At 34.1% G+C, this 18751-nt stretch overlaps 1 protein-coding gene across 9 annotated transcripts in view; it reads left to right on the forward strand.

Moving 5' to 3' along the window:
* The window catches only part of LOC113522883 (innexin shaking-B), a 174655-nt gene that overhangs the window by 66892 nt on the left and 89012 nt on the right, over positions 1–18751 (forward strand). For 3 of the 9 annotated variants that reach the window (XM_052902877.1, XM_052902878.1, XM_052902882.1), the window contains exon 1: positions 10562–10821. The exons of 1 other annotated variant lie outside the window; for it this stretch is intronic. The gene's annotated coding sequence lies outside the window, so the exon portion shown is untranslated. Of the gene's footprint in view, positions 1–10561; positions 11029–18751 lie in introns of those variants that run through there. 5 more of the 9 variants (XM_052902876.1, XM_052902880.1, XM_052902883.1 and 2 more) reach the window with 3 other exon arrangements.

The following is an 18751-nucleotide window of genomic DNA, read 5'->3' on the forward strand; positions in this document are numbered from 1 at the left end:
CTATCAGGTAATACATAAGTCAGAGGGGAAAGGGATTGCTAGTAATGAAGACTGAGAATCCCATTGCTAGCAATATACCCAACCAGGTCGACTTCCTCGCGGTTATCCCTGGAAACTATCATGGTTAATTCTTGATAAATTCATCATGATGGGCTAACTGGCCTGTTTTCATTCTCATCTATCACCCTTCACTGGTGCTCCGCCAGCGTATTCCGTTAGCGCAGGCGGGGTTACCATACCATTTTCACCCATCAAAAAAAAACACCCCCCGGACTACCCACGTTTCCTCCATTACTGAGGAAGTGTTGATGATTACGGAATCGGAATCGACCATCAGGTGAGCCGCATGCTCGTTTACCCCCTTGTGTTACATAAAGAAACCTATACTAGGCCGCCACTCGACGACTTCTATTTCCCTAATTTTTTATTTCAGGAAAAGTTATTTTATTAATATTGTCAATATACCTTAGCCTTTAACGTGCTCACGGCACCCCGAAGTATCATTAGATATTCAAGAATGTCCCAATGTACAGACAGGATACGTGTCGTAGACGGGCCGTGTCGACCCACATACACAGGTGGGCATCGTAAAGCGACACGCACACTGTACGACTATAAAACTGCAGCGTGGACGTTGGAACAAGTCATGAGAGATTTATCCTTTTACCTATTTATTTTTTACTAGCTTTTATTTGCGACTTCGTCCGCGTTATCGGGATAGATTGTAAATAAATAAATTGTAAATATATATTATATTTATTTTTCTCACAAAATAACAACATAATAAAATTTACAGCTATATGGGTTAAAATTTAAAACAATGTTTGTGAGAGACTTCTTTTTATACAACTTAGAATGGCAAACAAGCTGACGGTCCACCTGATGGAAAGTGGTAACCATCGCCTATAGACATGTGCAATACTATAAACATAATAGAGTATACTGTTTCGCCCATGATACCCCCATGCGTTGCCATTCCTGAGGAAAACACTTCGGTACTAGGATAACCCGTCTTACAGATCACCAGGCTCCCAAACTCAAGAACATCTATTTTAATTCGTAAAGGTAGAAGTATACAAGTTAATAAATGAAATTGGAAAAAATTTATAATCTACGTGTATGTACTAGTATGGATGAGAGGGCAAGTGAAAGGTGAGCGAGTGCGTAAGTGTGTGTGTGTGTGTGTGTGTGAATTTTACAAAAGTTTCAAGCTATATATTCCAGTTATATATTATAATTTTTATTGTCACAATCTAAATCCGCTTAGTTCTATTAACTTGAGTTGACTACAAATCTGGTTAGCACGTGTGCCTTGGTAATAAATAAAATAATAATCATGATGGATAAAGACTTATTAAATATTGTAATAATATAATTTCATTAACTACATCTGAGTCATCAGGGTTAATCTACATCTGTGGGTTTTATTAGTAATTAATGTGCGTTTTGGAGTGGTATCAAGTTAAATACTGTAGCGATTATATTGTATAATAATTACATATATAAAAGAAGATAAGATAGAAGGAAGGAGAGGGGAGGGGGGGGGGAGAGGGAGACCGAGACATAGTTACATCAGGCAGATCAAGGAAGGAGTTGGTGTCGTGTCATATTAAAAGGTGAAGAGACTCGCTGAAAATCGTAGTGAGTGGCAAGAGCTCCACCGACAAGTGCGCAGCTCTTAAATAGATAGATAGATAGATATAAATTGCATTTTTCCTCAATCCTTTCCTTTGTACTGTAGGTGGCGGAAACCACCAACAAATGCATTCCCAAAGAGGGTTGATGTCAGGCCAGTCATAAAACTAAAATCCAAATCTTTTTGTAATATGGATAAAATCTTATTACGCCGACCCCAAATGATTGGGATAAGGGTAGGAAGATGATGATATAAATTGCATAATTTTTAAATTTATTTATTCTCTACTGGAAATTGAAAAAAAAAACATGTATTAATAACTGTTTTTACCTTGTTATGATGAGTTTCAGATAACAATGCATTTTAGTGGACACAAATAAATGAAATATATGAAATGAGCGTTTTTAGTCGACAATTGTAAGAAAATTATTGAGAAGCTATTAGAGACAAGCTCTCGATTATTTGGATATATTATTATATTTCATACGTTTTTATGATTAACTTTTTTTTAGATATAGGAAAAAATCTAGTTAAATGGATTTAAATGATATTTCGTATATATTGTGATTTTATTTTATTACTATATCTACTGCTGAACATAGGCCTTCCCTTTGAGGAATTTTGCTAATAGTTGCCACGCTTGGCAGGCGAATTTCGGCTTTAGTGATATTTTAAGACGGACGCTACTTTCTGTCTCTAAACCATTAAATTCCCCTAGTCACCTCTTACTACATCCATGAGAAGGGAAGGGGAAACCAACGTTTACGTGATAAGAATTAATTACAAAGAAAACGCTAAATGTTTACACTTGCACCACACTTCCAGACTGGCGAGCACGTGGACACAATTTTAATAAAAACACACACACAGATCGCAGCAGACCTTAGATATTAAGCTGTAAAACTGATTGGTCCGCACAAAAATGTAGTCAAGGCTGTCTGTATGAAGATGTCACAGTATAAATAAAATATACATTAACCTTCTTACCTATATACACCATTACGTTACCTTTTTTATTTTTTAATCTTTTTTTTTATTATTTTTATTAATCTAATATTATCTTAATATCTTAATTATCTTTTTACTATATATGTCACAAATATATACAAGTTACAAATATATATCCATTTTTTTTATGCAACTTGGGATGGCAAACAAGCTGATGGAAAATGGTAACCGTCGCTTATAGATATGAGCAGTACCATGGACATAACAGAGTATACTGTTTGAATGAGTGCATATTACTGACCAAACAATTTATTGTTTGACTGTAAATTCTAGGCTGTAAATTCTACACTGGTATTTATCAATATACATATATACATGTACATATCGGTCACGCATGTCTCCCATTAGGGTAGGTAGAAACAATGGAACGCCAAATGGCTGTGTTTCGGTTTGAAAGGTGGGATATGGCGTGAATTTACTGGGTACAGAGGAATAACATCTGAGTCCTCAGGAATGGCAACGCGTGGGGGGTATCATGGGCGAAACAGTGTACTCTGTTATGTCCATGGTACTGCTCATGTCTATAGGCGACGGTTACCACTTTCCGTCAGGTGGGCTGTCAGCTTGTTTGCCATTCTAAGTCATTAAAAAAAATCTAAATCCAGGGTAAAATTTTCTTACAAAATGCAATAGTACCGACTGGGGCAAGTGGCTAAGTCGCCAATCAATCAGCGCGGAAGCCTCGCGACTGTACACAATCCTTTATTTATCATTTTATGGCATATTTATTACACATTATTGTACTGAACGCGTTGTGAATTGGCTTCATATTTTATTTATATCCATCGACAACTTTCTAACTCCTTCATTTACTCGTGCTACCAATTGACCTAATATAAGTGTCTAACAAATTTACTTTTATACAAGAGGGTTTTGCTATTAGTTGCCAAGCTTAGCACTCAGGTTGGCAACCGCAGTAAGCTTTTGGTGATGTTTTAAGAGAGAGCTGTTGTCCAATCCTCGACCTTTAAATTTCAACAGTCGTCTATTTATTTATTTATAGGAACACCGACAGCATATTGCATTATAACACATACAACAAATATAAAATACAATACGATATTAATGCACACGCTTATTAAAGATATTCACAGCATTGGCTTTAACATGGTTTTTTTTTAATGGGTGATAATGGAATGGTAACCCCGTCCGCGCTATCGGTATACACCGGCGGGACACCAGTGAAGGATGATAGGTGAGGATGAAGCAGGTCAGTTAGCCTATCGTGACGAATTCAACAAGAAATGTTCACGATGGTTTCCAGGGAGAACCACGTGGAGGTCGACCTGATAGTGTATTGCTAGCAATGGGTTCATTAGACTCCATTACTAACAATCCCTTCCCCCCGGCTTTAACATAGTTATACAGCATGAAATGAAGTAAACAATTTTAAACATTTAAATAATACCAGTCTACATATATTTTAATAGTTGCGTTATTAGGCATAGAAATATACATGTAACCTGAGTTGTGAGTAATATCAGTAAATACGATTATAAGCGAATTAAATTAACAGCCTCTTACAACAACCACGGGGAAGAAGGTTAGACCTGAGTTTGTTGCAGTAATTTTTGCGTGATGCCGGTTATAAATATACAGACAGACGGACAAAATTTTCAAAAGTTAAATCCTTTGGCTTTTATTTGGTATTATGGAGATATCATGTAAATTTTCTTGAATATCTCCCATGTACAAACACCGTCTAGTTACAATTTTATTATATTAGTGAGATATAGTCACGCGCTACGGGTGTAGCTTCGTAGACACGCGTAGCATTGTCGTAGTCAGAACTTTTGGACCTCTTTAAAACTTTTTTTTTTTAAATATGATGAGATATTATTCTAAATATTTTTTCAATAGACTTCAAAAAGAAGGTGGGTTTCGGTTGAATTCGGTTGTATTTTTTTATGTTTGTTACCTCATAACTTCTTCAGTTGTTAATCGATTTGCAAAATTGTTTTTATCTCTGACAGGATATATTTGTAGGTTGGTCTTATTGAAATTTTATCAAAATAGATTCAGTAATTTAGTTTTTAAGTCAAAATAATTGATTTTGACACAATTGAAATTGTATTTTTTAAGGGTCACAATCTTTATTTATTTATACTTTATTAGCTGACCCTGCGAACTTCGTACCGCCTAACCACAGACAATTTGTGTTTGACTAAATATTGACAAATATTGACATTAATATTTATACGATACTAACGTCAATCAATTGTTTTGCCTTCCCGGAACCCCTTCACTAACACTTGAACTTTATGGTATGGTATTAAAGTTCAAATTGACTTTCAGGTATTATTACGAGTCGTTTGTATGCGAGTATAGAAAAGTGTTGTTTTTAGACTTTATTTAGGCAATTATTTAAAATTTTCTCTCCGTAAGAACCATGCTCGAAATCGGTTTAGCTCGATCTCGAGATTTGCGCTTAGCAAAACAACATACAGCGATTCATTTTTATATTATAAATTGTACACACTTATAGTATATTAATAATAATAATAAAAAATGCAGAAAGCGGTGCTCTTAGATTCTGCCCGCATTGTACGCCGGTTTCTCTCCCTGGGGCCCTGAACCCCGGCCGACTGTGCTTCTGCCGGGGTTTAGTTTGCCATCTACTCTCCTTAAGAGGGGTGATGAGAATTTTTGTGAAATTTAAAAAATAATGATATAATATAGCCTTTATTCAGATCAACTTAGTACTGACATTAAAACAAACATAAAATTAAAAAAAAACTTAAAACAAAATAACTTATTCTAATAGTTGTTTCTTGCTTATTTTTGAAGATCTGTTTGCCATTTGGCAAAGGCCTCCTCCAACCGTTTCCACTCTCGCCTATCCTGAGCCACTCTGTCCCACATTATTCCAGCCACTTCCCTGATGTCATCATCCCATCTTATGCAGGGTCTGCCTCTTTTCCATTTGCCTTTCCTTGGATACCATCTTGTCACTTTCTTACTCCATTTGTCACACGCTGATAGTATATAAATTTATTTATAATAATAACAACAAACTTTATTTCTTTAAACAAAGTTAGCCTATGGTACAATATAACTATGACACTAGGCAAAGCCTGTCTTATAGAAGTCAAAGCTAGAAATTTGACATGATTTTTTTTGTGCTGGAGAAGGATGGAGAAAATTAGCTGGAGGGATCGAATTAGCAATGAGGAGGTCCTGCTTAGGGTTAAGGAAAAAAGACAAATTATTAGAACTATTGAGGACAGAAGGGGAAAAATGTTGGGGCACTTGATACGACACGACGCACTTATGAACATTTTAATAGAAGGTAAGATAGAAGGAAGGAGGGGGAGAGGGAGACCGAGACATTGTTACATCAGGCAGATCAAGGAAGGAGTTGGTGTCGTGTCGTATCAAGAGGCGAAGAGACTCGCTGAAAATCGTAGCGAGTGGCAAGAGCTCCACCGACAAGAGTCAGCTCTTAAATAGAATAGATAGATAGATAGAAGCGATAAAGTTTTGTTTTTATTCACATGAATATGGTCATTACGTAACGCGACTATTATAATGGCGTGATGGATAATAGTGAGGCCAATCAAGTAGCGAGATCGGCACGCTGCCATCGCAGTATAGTTAGGTCACGCAGCAATCACTCGCCCGGGGGCTAAGTGATTGCTTGTATTGGTCGCGGATCAAAATTACATTCACGTTAGCAGCTAATCATTTACCAGTTAACGCTATCCTTCTATCCATCCGTCGGTTTCTTTATGGAATTGTGATTACATCTATACCTGTATCCAATTGGCCGATGAAACCTTTTCCGACTTTAAATGGAGTAGGTTCTTTCTCAATTTGATTGTTTTGATCACCAGAGGGAGACTTTGTACAAAAGTCGATTGCTTGGGTACCTCTGTCCCATTCGTGTTTCAACCGTGAAGCAGTTGTGTTTGCATGGCTGTGTTTCGGTTTGAAGGGTGGGATATGGCGTGAATTTACAGGGTACAGAGGAATAATACCTAAGTCCTCAGGAATGGCAACGCATGGGGGGAAACAGTGTTATGTCCATGGTACTGCTCATGTCTATAGGCGACGGAATAAACTGTACTGAAAGCTGGGGGGAGGGGGATGCGATGATAAAGTTACATGTACATACTAACATTTACCCGCGACTTTTTCCGCTTGACTGGGATATTTTTACTGACCGAGATAAAAGTAACATATCTATACTCCAACCCATATATTACGTGTATACCATATTTCACAGTGTTTGGTTAAGCCGCTAATACTCTATAAGATAACGAACAAACAAACTCACTTTCATATCTATAATATAATATATCTATCCCATTCGTGTTTCTACCGTGAAACAGTTGTGTTTGCATGGCTGTGTTTTGGTTTGAAGGGTGGGATATGGCGTGAATTTACAAGTTACAGAGGAATAACACCTGAGTCCTCAGGAATGGCAACGCATGGGGGTATCATGGGTGAAACAGTATACTCTGTTATGTCCATAGTACGGCTCATGTTTATAGGCGACGGTTACCACTTTCCATCAGGTGGGCCGCCGCTTGTTTGCCATTCTAAATTGTATAAAGTTGCTAAGCGCAAATCTCGACAACAGCTGAACCGATTTCGCTAATTATTTTAAAATATTTTTTGAAATACGAGAACGGTTCTTACGGAGAGAAAAATTAAAAAAATGCCTGTAAAGGTCTAAAAACAACACTTTTCTATACTCCCACACAAACGATTCGTATAAATACTTAAAAATCAATTTGAATTTTAATATAATACCATAAAGTTATATCATACCATAAAGTTCAAGTGTCGGTGGAGAGGTTCCGGGAAGGCAAAACAATTGAGCACGGCGTGTTTTATAATTTTTGTTTTTGGACATAACGTAATTGTTGACTCCTCTTATCTTACTATCTGACCCGGCGTTCCGAATAACAGAATAAGTATTAAAAAAACTAAAAAAATAAGGAATCGACTGTTTTTTTTTTAATGGGTGATAACGGAATGGTAACCCTACCCGCGCTATCGGTATACACGGGCGGGGAACCAGAAGGATGATAGGAGAGGATGAAGCAGGTCAGTTAGCCCATCGTGACGAATTCAACAAGAATTGTTCACGATGGTTTCCAGGGGGAACCATGTGGAGGTTGACCTAATAGGGCATATTGCTAGCAATGGGGCTGTCAAACTCCATTGCTAACAATGCCTTTCCTCCCACACCAGAATCGACTGTTAGGCGGTACGAAGCTTGCGGGGTCAGCTAGTTTATAATATTAGTAAATATAATGTAATTTACTTGGTTTGTGAAAAAAACAGTGCTACCTGCTTGTTCCATTAATTTTATTAATTAAATACAGTACTTTGATTTGATGATGACTCACCAAAAAAAAAAAAAAAAAAATTGAAAATGGAAATATTTAATTAATTATTTAATTGTGCTAAAATATACAGTTATTATTAATATTTCAGCCATTAACTGCCCACTGCTGGACATAAGCCTTCCCCATAAGGGGAATTTTGCTAATAGTTGCCTCGCTTGCCAGGCGGATTGGCAACCGCAGGCCTTTTGGATTGGCCTTTAAGGATGTTTTAGAGCGATGCTGCCCATCTCTCGCCCTCCCTTAGTCGTCTCTTACGACACTCACGGGAAAGGAAGGGGTGGTCTATTTTATGCCAGGGCACACATGGCAAAAATATACATTAATAATAACAATTAGAAACAATGTATGCAAAGATGAATTTATTTAAAAAAGAGATCTTTTCCAGTCAAACTAAACTAAGAGAGGTTGAAAAAACTTCTTGCTACCAAATCAGGGACTACAATTTTTATCAAAATCCGTTCAGAAGTTTAGTTTTAAAACCAAAATTATTGATCGAAGATAGTATTTTTTTTTGGTGGCACAAAATCATAATACATAAAATATTAGTATAAAAATGATTACAACTAATATCTGTCCACTGACAAAAGTTCCACGCTCTATTTATAATCCGACCACGGTAATTTACAAACTGACAGATAGAATGGTGTCACTATTTATATATACTAAGTTATTTTTGTAAAAAAAATATTTGTCAATAAATCAATTAGTCATCTAAATAAATATATTCATTAATAAACTAAAGAGCGCTTATTATTAAATTATTAAGAGTTTACCAGAGGGAGATTTTGTACAAAAGTCGTTTGCTTGGGTACCTCTGTCCTATTCGTGTTTCAACCGTGAAGCAGTTGTGTTTGCATGGCTGTGTTTCGGTTTGAAGGGTGGGATATGTCAGTGAATTTACAGGATACAGAGGAATAACACCTGAGTCCTCAGGAATGGCAACGCTGTTAATAAAGTAGTTAAGTCACGTTGGAATTATACAGTTTCGATGTGGCAATAGTCCTATTAAATTCGTAGAATTAAATAAATTCATTATGCTTGTAAAGTAGGACTAAATGAACTTTTTGTTTATTCACTTCTTTCACGTATGTATTTCTCCTCACAACTCCTTACTTCTCCTAACAAACGGAGAAAAAAGTCCACTGTGTTCCATTGTCTATATTGCGATAGAATTAAATGGCAGAAGTATTTATTTATTTATTTTAAAATGTAAATTAATAGTGTAAACACAAATATTAATTTTAATTGATATACAGGGCTTGCATCTTCCACCATTTACAGATGCACACAACATTTTCTTAAGACATCGATTTCAAATTAATAAAATTGGCATTAATAGAACAATAAAAAAAAAAAATACATACAAGTGACAACATAAGAATACTAAAATAGAATTATTAAAAAAGTGTTCACAAAACTAGGTAAATATTATATATATTTTCTCAATGTTCTCTACCCAAAGGAAGAGATTGCTTAGCGATAAGGCCGCCTTTTGTATCATTTTTTATTACAGTTAAATTTATTTACTATTTTATAAATGGTGCAATAAAGTGTAAATAAATAAATATTAATTATATAATTCATGATACTACTGTAACTATATGGATACAATAAAAAATTTACATTAATTATAACCGTAACAGTTGGTAAATACATCTAACGAATTCCATTTGCTATTAGAGTCGTGAACATATTAATTTTCTACAAAAAACCGAGGTATCATATTCCTCTATTTATAAAAATAACAAATCAACTCGAGAGGCACCTGGCGTTATTTTCTTTTTTTTTCTCTAGTGTTACTGCTTTTATAAATTAAAATTTGTCAAAATTTAACTCGGCGAAACTAGCAATTAAAGTGTCAGTTTACTTTAATTTTCAAGATTAATGAAAATAAATACAATATTGTTAATTTTGTGTACACGTTACGTCACAGCTGTCAGCCCCTGATGTCAGTCTGATAAGTTATGACAGCGGCGACGTTGACGGGCTTTTAAAGAAGAATTTTGACAGGCCGCCTCTCTGAATATAAAAACATACGAGATTTATTTGTACGCGGAATGGCGAGATAAATCTATATAATGTCGAACTCAATATTTATCGTTCTTTTATAGTTTGTACAGTAATGAAATATGTTATCTGAGAAAATAAAAAGAGATCTCGTTTGATGAGTGCTCAGCGTCTCGCGTCTGGGTGCGACCGTCGTAAACGCACGATGTGTATTACTGTTGGAGCCCTTCCAATGTTGTAACCCCTGCATACAACGGAACGGATTGTTTAATATTATTACCAAACAACGAGGTGTAAGATATTATAAATTTAAGGTGCATGCAACCGCCGACGGACATACGGCGGCGAGGGAGATCGTTGTTACAGTAGGATGTATACAGTGGGCCGGTGCCGCAACGCGTTTCATCAGCTGACCTAATAACTTCACATATTATGATGATAATGTAGGCAGTGGACGCGTGCTGGCGTGCGGGCGGTGCACGCGCGTGCCGCACGTCCAACTTAACATTATAAATAGAATGCACATCGACATCGGCCCTGTATGTATTTAACGTAAGGAGCTTTTTCAGTGAGGCCGGCCAGTCGACGCGAACGTTTCGGCGCGCCGCTCGCGCCCGCCCCCGCGAGCTGCTCCCGCCGAAACGAGTTACACGTTTTGAAAAAGGATCGCGGAACGGTTTTCGTTTTTTGACATAAACTTTTTTTTGTTGTACTTTTTTTTTGCGGCCGCCGTAGCGGCCAGTGTTATCGAAGTTGTTCGGCGACGCGGAGCGGTGCCGGCGTTAGTAATGGTACACACGTGACTACCAGCCAGTGAGTGCGTCCAGACAAATGGCGTTTTCTGAACGTGTTAAACGTTTAGCCGCTAATCACCGCGGCGCGTAACCGTGTTTCAAAAATAAAACGTTGCCGATTCGAAACCGGAGCACCTCGAAGGTTAATGACAAAATAAAAAGCGTGCATTAAATTATGTGTAAACCACCGCCACCGACTGGATTCTTTCCCTTTATTCTAAGACACGTGAGTCTATTGTCGGGAAATTTATTTTCTTTTTGGCAGGCAACATTTTTTTTTTCAGCTGCAACCGGCCGGAATTAGCTCGTTTTATTAGATAGTTCTTTAAAATGATGGCCCAACTCTCATATGACTAATACTAACCTGTTGTAAGTCTATGACTAACACTAACTTGCTCTAATATTGATTCTCGCGGTTTTATAAATTACACGTGTAGGAACATGAAGGTATAGAATTATAAAATAGATTAATTTAGATAGATTAGATAAATTTGTGATGTGTGAACAGTGTTTAAACCAGAATGGCAAGCATAATGTGTTGCTAAGAAAATAACTTTAATCTTTGTATTATAAATATTTTTGATCAAGTATTTCTGTAAGTATATGTTTTTCGTTGAAGCTAATAGAGATTTTTATTAAGAATGTAGTCAAATTTGAAATTCACGTAACATTATGTATTCACTCTCCCATAGGTTTATTTTATTAATTTTATGACGATAATTTAAAAAAAGTATTACTGTCAAAACATAATTATAATAATGCCTCTGTTTTTTCATAATTATCAATATAATTATTCTAATTTTGAATTTTATTTTTATTTAAAAATATTCTCTATCTGACCATAGGTCTTTTTTTTATAATATAATAGTTTATGGTTTAAAAAAAGATTCTCAGCCGGTAACAAGTTTGTATATAGTCTGTGGTTTCCCGCCAAAATCATTAGACTTTATCGTCCTCCTAATTTACTGTAGATCGGATCTATCGCCCAGTAATTTACGTACGTTGCGAAACGCACCCGATAATTCTCATAGTTCATCGCACGAGGCGTTTGGACAATGTTGACCCAATATCGAAGGAATAACGTTCACCAGCTAATTGGGCACGAGATTTTTGCAAATTAACGCTATACTTCTAGATCGATTACATTATCGAGGTACTAGTTTATGTACTTTCTGAGTCTTGTGTACTCTGTGTGTTTATTTTTTATTAGATTTTTGTCTATTACTTCACATGGATTTCAGAAGTAGGAAACGGAAAGCGAATGAAACGGACTACTTCCAGAGACCATATCAAATACTAAGAAAAACAATTTTTTAACTCAGTTTTTTTTAGCTAATTGTCAAATTAGCTGATTCGTTTCTTTATCACACAATATATCTTGATGTATTTATATTTAATTATTTCACAAATAACATGAGTTTTTACGCGCTAAAACGATGTAAAAATTATAAAACAAATAAATATATATAAGTTATAAAGGAATCACTCATAACTATATGTCACGCAAAATTGTATAAAAAAGTTGACCCGCTTTTTTCGAAGCATTTGTATGGAGATTATCTATATAATTTAAGGATAAAATGTATTTCAGTTTTTAAGTTAGACCTTCATGAACATAATGAAAAAACCGTATTCAATTTGGTGCAGCAGTGTTAGAGTGATGTCGAAATAAACATACAAAAATTAAAAAAAAAAACATTGCTTCGAATTCTATTACTCTTACTAAGACTCCTAATATATATATATATATATATATATATATATATATATATATATATACTCTTGTAAGATAAAACTTAAATTTTGTGTTATATCATAAAGTATATGTATATTTATTTATTTATTTATTATATTAATATATCAGTCGTTAATTATTCAATGCTGAACATAGGTCTTCTCCATAAGAGAAGTTCTACCAGTAATTGCTACGCTTGCCACGTTTGGCAAGCCGGATGGCAACCGCAGTTAAGTTTTGTGATGTTTTAAGAGGGACGCTGCTACCCATCTTTGAACCGTTAAGCTCCTTTAGTCGCCTCTTACGACACCCACGGGAAAGGAAGGGGTGGACTATTCTATGCAGGGACCATACAGTATAGATTATATTACACAGCTTAAATAACATACTTTGTGAAAGAAAGAGTTGAATGTTTAAAATCTATTCTAAATTTTATCATACATATTGGTTACTAGTATTTTTATATTATGTTATGTATAGAGATATAATTTTTTTAGATGTATTAGGAATTCTTTAGATACGTTATTTTGTCCAGTATTAATGTTGTGCTCGTATGGTAATTGTAACAATTTTTTTTTTATATTTTTTTTAATTAACATTTTTTTTTGTCCATATCACCACCAATGCACAATTTAATTTCTGCGTCATTCAAAATTGATTGGAAGAAATTCCTTTTATAAAATAAGTTCACTATTGTATTCATTATTTCCTTAAGAACTCTATATTCTATAATTTAAGACTTTACTATACAAGAAAGTGTTACAAACAAACATACATATGAGCAATTTGCTTTAACAATGTTTGTTATACATTTTATGCATACTTACATATTAGATCTATCTGATTATAGGTAGTTCAAGCAATAATTCTAATTTTAAAAATCATTTATAAAGTTTTATTATTATTTACTATTTTTTTTTTATAAAAACTTGAATTTGAGACTTGTATTTGTGACTAAATTCGTGTGGGATTCCTATAAACTTTGAAAACAATTAGAAAATCACTGTCGAGTCGGCGAATGGTCGTAAAATGTAGAAACAAAAAACAATCGAATCATGTCCATAGATATTACGATAAGGTAATTGGCATATTAAAAATAAATTTAATATTTGTAATTTATTTTCAATATGTCTAAATCGTTAAATAACTACATAAAACAGTCATTTAAGTGCATTATTTGCTGAATATACTATTAGGAGTACAAATAAGTTTCCGCCGTTTTATTGTGGATGGCGCGGCACGGAGTTTCGGTTAGCTTTCGCAGATGATAACCGGTTTTACCATCCAAAAATAGTATTCGACATTCAAGACCAACATAACCTATTAATATTATTGATTTGATATTGGTAAAATATAATTTTTATAACTTGAAAATGTCAAAATTTGAGCCAAATAAGCGTCATTTGCGGGAAAATTAATTTACTTCTTTAATTTAAAGAAATTGCTGCTAAGGCGCATCAATTGCTCGTAGAAGCATATGGTGAGGGTGCTTTGAGTGAGAGAACGTGTCGAGAGTGGTTTCAAAAGTTTAAAAACGGTGATTCGACGTAGAAGACAAAGATCGCAGTGGAAGGCCAAAAATTTACGAGGATGCAGAATTGGAGGAATTATTGGAGGAGGATTCATCTCAAACACAAAAAGAACTTGCTCTAACATTAGAAGTCACTCAGCAAGCAGTCTCACATCGTTTAAAATCATATAGGAATGATTCATAAACAAGGAAATTGGGTTCCGTACGAATTAAAGCCGAGAGATATTGAACGCCGATTATGCTTAAGTGAAATGCTGCTAGCTAGACATAAAAAGAGGGTTTTTTACATCGTATCGTAACTGGTGATGAGAAGTGGATACATTATGACAATCCAAAAAGAAAAAAATCATTGGGATTACATGGCCACGCGTCAACATCAACAGCAAAACCGAATATTCACGGAAAAAAACTTATGCTGTGTATTTGGTGGGATCAGCTAGGTGTAGTGTATTATGAGTTGCTTAATCCGAGCGAAACAATTACTGGAGCCCTCTATCGAACACAATTGATGAGATTGAGCCGAGCTCTGATAGAAAAACTCCCTCAATACTATTCTAGACACGAAAAAATTATTCTTCTGCATGACAATGCTCGTCCACATGTTGCGGCTCCCGTAAAAAAGTACTTGGAAACACTTGATTGGGAAGTGTTACCCTACCCGCCGTATTCACCAGACATTGCACCGTCCGATTATCACCTGTTTCGGTCCATGGCACATGCTCTGACGACGCAGCGGTTTACATCTTATGAGGATACCAAAAATTGGGTTGATTCGTGGATAGCCTCAAAAGACAAGGAGTTCTTCAGACGTGGAATTCGAATGCTGCCTGAGAGATGGGAAAAAGTGGTTGCAAGTGATGGGCAATATTTTATATAAATCTATATTACCGTTCTTCTATAATAAATATTTAATTTGTGTTAAAAAACGGCGGAAACTTATTTGTACTCCTAATAGTTACAAAGATGGTACATAGTTCGAAATATATTGTCTTGTTAAAAATTAATATGGAGGCATTAAACAAAATATAAATTTTGACTAACACTCTTGTGCTACTATTGACGATTCTGCACGAAGCGCTTTGCGCCTGCCTTCATCATGCGTACGGCCAAGAAGTGGAACTCTCCCTGCTTGTGTTTTACCATCCAAATATAATCTACACCAATTTAAGGCAAATGTAAATATTCGTGGGTCCGCGAGCTCCATCTTAGACTTTATCATCGCTTTCCATTAGGTGATATCGTGAACAACTGTAGGACCTTTTAATAGTAAAAAAAAATCTGCACTATAAAAGTTACACGAAGCTGATAAAGTTTGTTTGCAAAATATTCGAACGATGTCCAATGTTGAAGCCAGATATCTACAGATCATCCTTTCAAAGAGGTTGTTACGATATTTTGCACAAGACAAATTAACAATGTAACAAATTAACTATTTATCACGCAATAACACGATTCCTCTATTAATCTTACCGAATTAGCTACATCGAGGTTTATAGATAATACTAGTCGTAGCAATATTTTTTTAAGGTTTTTTTTATTTTATTTTTATCTTTATTTGGTCTCCTAGCAATTGTTACACTGATAAGATTTAATACTGAAATTACTGTCTATTTACACTTAGCGTACAATCATTTTAAAGGGAACACAGCGTGTTAATTAACAAATAAACAATAATATGGCATAACAAACTCTTGAGGTATTTGACATAGGTATAGTTTTTTTAAATTCAGTTTCTGCGTTTGATGGATAAAATTGAAGTGAAAATGTGTTTTGCTCTTTTGAGGGCAAAGCAGTAGTGAGTTGTGACCATTTTGTGTTACTGTGTGCACAATCACGAAATGGAAAATATGTTTCTTCTTTTATGTACATTTCTTTTGTTTTTTTTTTTGTATATGTATTGTTTTATTTCTTTTTTTATATGTACTAATATCTAATGTAATTTGTGTGCTGTAGGTAATGCAAAATAAATTACCTAATGTCTACCTATCTATCTTAAAATCTTTTTACAACTTCGAAGAAAGATATGGATGAAAATTAAAAAAAATTCAAAAACACAAAGAGAGAATGGTAACTCATTTGTTGTTTATGATTATTTTATGATATTTAGAATAGTTTATGCTATGCTAATCTTGATATGTTGTTTTTAAAGAATCCAACGCTGTAATCTTTCGAGATTAACTCATTGGAAACAACGTCTATATATATCTATAAGAGGAATTTTATGGACTCACTATGTTTGTCGTTTCCGACAATTGTTTCGACTTGAAAATAAAAATAATATCATTTGAAACAATTTAATAGTTTACTCTTAAAAACATGACAACGTTGACATAGTAAATTTTTTATTTAGATTTGTATTAATAAAGATTTAACAATAATAAATGTAAAATCTGCTTGGAATAATCGTTAAATGTAGCCATACTTCTTAAATAATGTGTAACTCTTTGTAGACAGTAATTGGATATTTGGCAGCACTGTTCGAATTAACTGTGACAGGTTACACAGCGCTATGTTAATTAAATATGCATTTTATGTACATGGTGTTTAAAAAATTTATTGCGAACGATTCAGCAGCAAAACAACGTTACGGGTACGTACCTACGGGTGATGAAATTTTTAAACAAAACAATTCAACTGTCTAACGTTTTATGTAATTTACGCAAAAATATCACTTTATATAACTTATATAATACATACAAATTACAAATTGAAAATGGAAATTTCTTAAAAAAAGGTTTTACCATAAATTTAAGAAAAAGAAAAAAAACCCTGAGGGAGACTTTGTATAAAAGTCGATTGCTTGGGTACCTCTGTCCCATTCGTGTTTCAACCGTGAAGCAGTTGTGTTTGCATGGCTGTGTTTCGGTTTGAAGGGTAGGATATGGCGTGAATTTACTAGGTACAGAGGAATGACATCTGAGTCCTCAGGAATGGCAACGCATGTGAGGTATCATGGGCAAAACAGTATACTCTGTTATGTCCATGGTACTACTCATGTCTATAGGCGACGGTTACCACTTTCCATCAAGTGGGCCGTCAGCTTGTTTGCCATTCTAAGTTGTATAAAAAAACCCTTTTATTGAAAAAAAAAAAATTAAATTTAAGCACAAATTAGGTATAAGTGTATTTTTGTATTTCCTTTTTATTTAAGTTTATAATTGTTCATATTTTAGTTGTAACTGTTATGCATTGTAGATATGCACCAAGTAAATATTTTTCTTTCTGTCTTTCAAATTCATATTAGAAGATATATTTATATATGTATATTTATATTTGTATATATGTATTTTTATTACATATTTGTATATTTATGTAATATTTGTTTAATGTATTCATGTATGTATATTTATATAATCTCTATTGTATGTGTTGTAATTTTTTTTTCACCTCATATTAAAATTTCTGTTTAGCCAAAGGTTGACTGCGAGAGAATGCTATATAGTATTAAGTCCGCCTTTTGTACCAGACGTTTTTTTTTTTGTAATGTGGTCAATAAAGCATAAATAAAATAAATAAATAAATAAAGATATTGCGGTCACCCATCAGTGGCATAACAGCATTCGAACTTGCTATAATATATAATATACTTTATTACTCAGACTACAATTTGGTCCATTTTGTTAGTAACAGTTTTCTTACAAACTATGTTAATAAAAAGATAAAGATAAAGATAAAGATAAAGATAAATTTATTTGCAAACATGTGTACATAGTAAGTGCAAAGACATACTTGTTGTTCATTGTAGGATTTGTATAGTCCTAACATGTTTTGCTAACATTAGCGTGCAAATAAAATATTATTTCAAGGACAGTGGCAATTTCAAGTGCCTTACAAAGCAAATGCATGCTTTCTATCTATTACCTTCTGCCTTACAAAACATATTAATATTTTGTGAAGATTATATATAAACTAAATAAAAAGTCAAATGGAATTACAATGTCAATAGCAAATGTCGAAAGAGAAACATATTAAAGGTTGTCATTTAAAAATTCGTCAATATTATAATAACATTTGTCAATCAGTAGCATTTTCAGTTTTTTCCGGAATAAGTTTGTGTTTAAATTTTTATATACATCTGGAATTTTATTATAAATTTTTGGGGCCATACATATAATGCTTTTTTGCAATAAAGTGGTTTTGGCTGGATGTATACATAATAGATTTTTATTACGTCTATTTCGATAATTTTTATCAGATAGACGTGGAAATAAGATTGGATTTAACTTCACAAATAAGGCCATTTCAAATATATATAAGGACGGAAGAGTGAGGATATTATGTTTAGTAAATAATGGCTTAAAGCTATCTGTGACATTCAATCCAAACATGGATCTTATACATCTTTTTTGCATCTTAAAAGCCATATCTTTATTTGTTGAATTACCCCAGAAAATAATGCCATATCTTAATATCGATTCTACTAAACCATGATAAGCTGTAAGTAGCACGTTATTGTTTACGGTCCTAGACAGCTTGTAGAGTAGATATGCCAGGCTAGATATTTTTTTGTTTATTTCGTCTATATGAGTTTTCCAGTTTAGTTTTTTGTCAATATTTAGACCGAGAAATTTAGCCGTGTCAACTTCATTTATAATATTATTTTCATATATTATTTTAATATATTATTATATTATAATAAAAAAGAAAAGCAATTTAATTAAAGCAGTTCACTCAGATGTGAGC

This window comes from Galleria mellonella, unplaced genomic scaffold, assembly GCF_026898425.1.
Source record: "Galleria mellonella isolate WM207_F2 unplaced genomic scaffold, CSIRO_AGI_GalMel_v1 utg962, whole genome shotgun sequence".
NCBI lineage: Eukaryota > Metazoa > Arthropoda > Insecta > Lepidoptera > Pyralidae > Galleria > Galleria mellonella.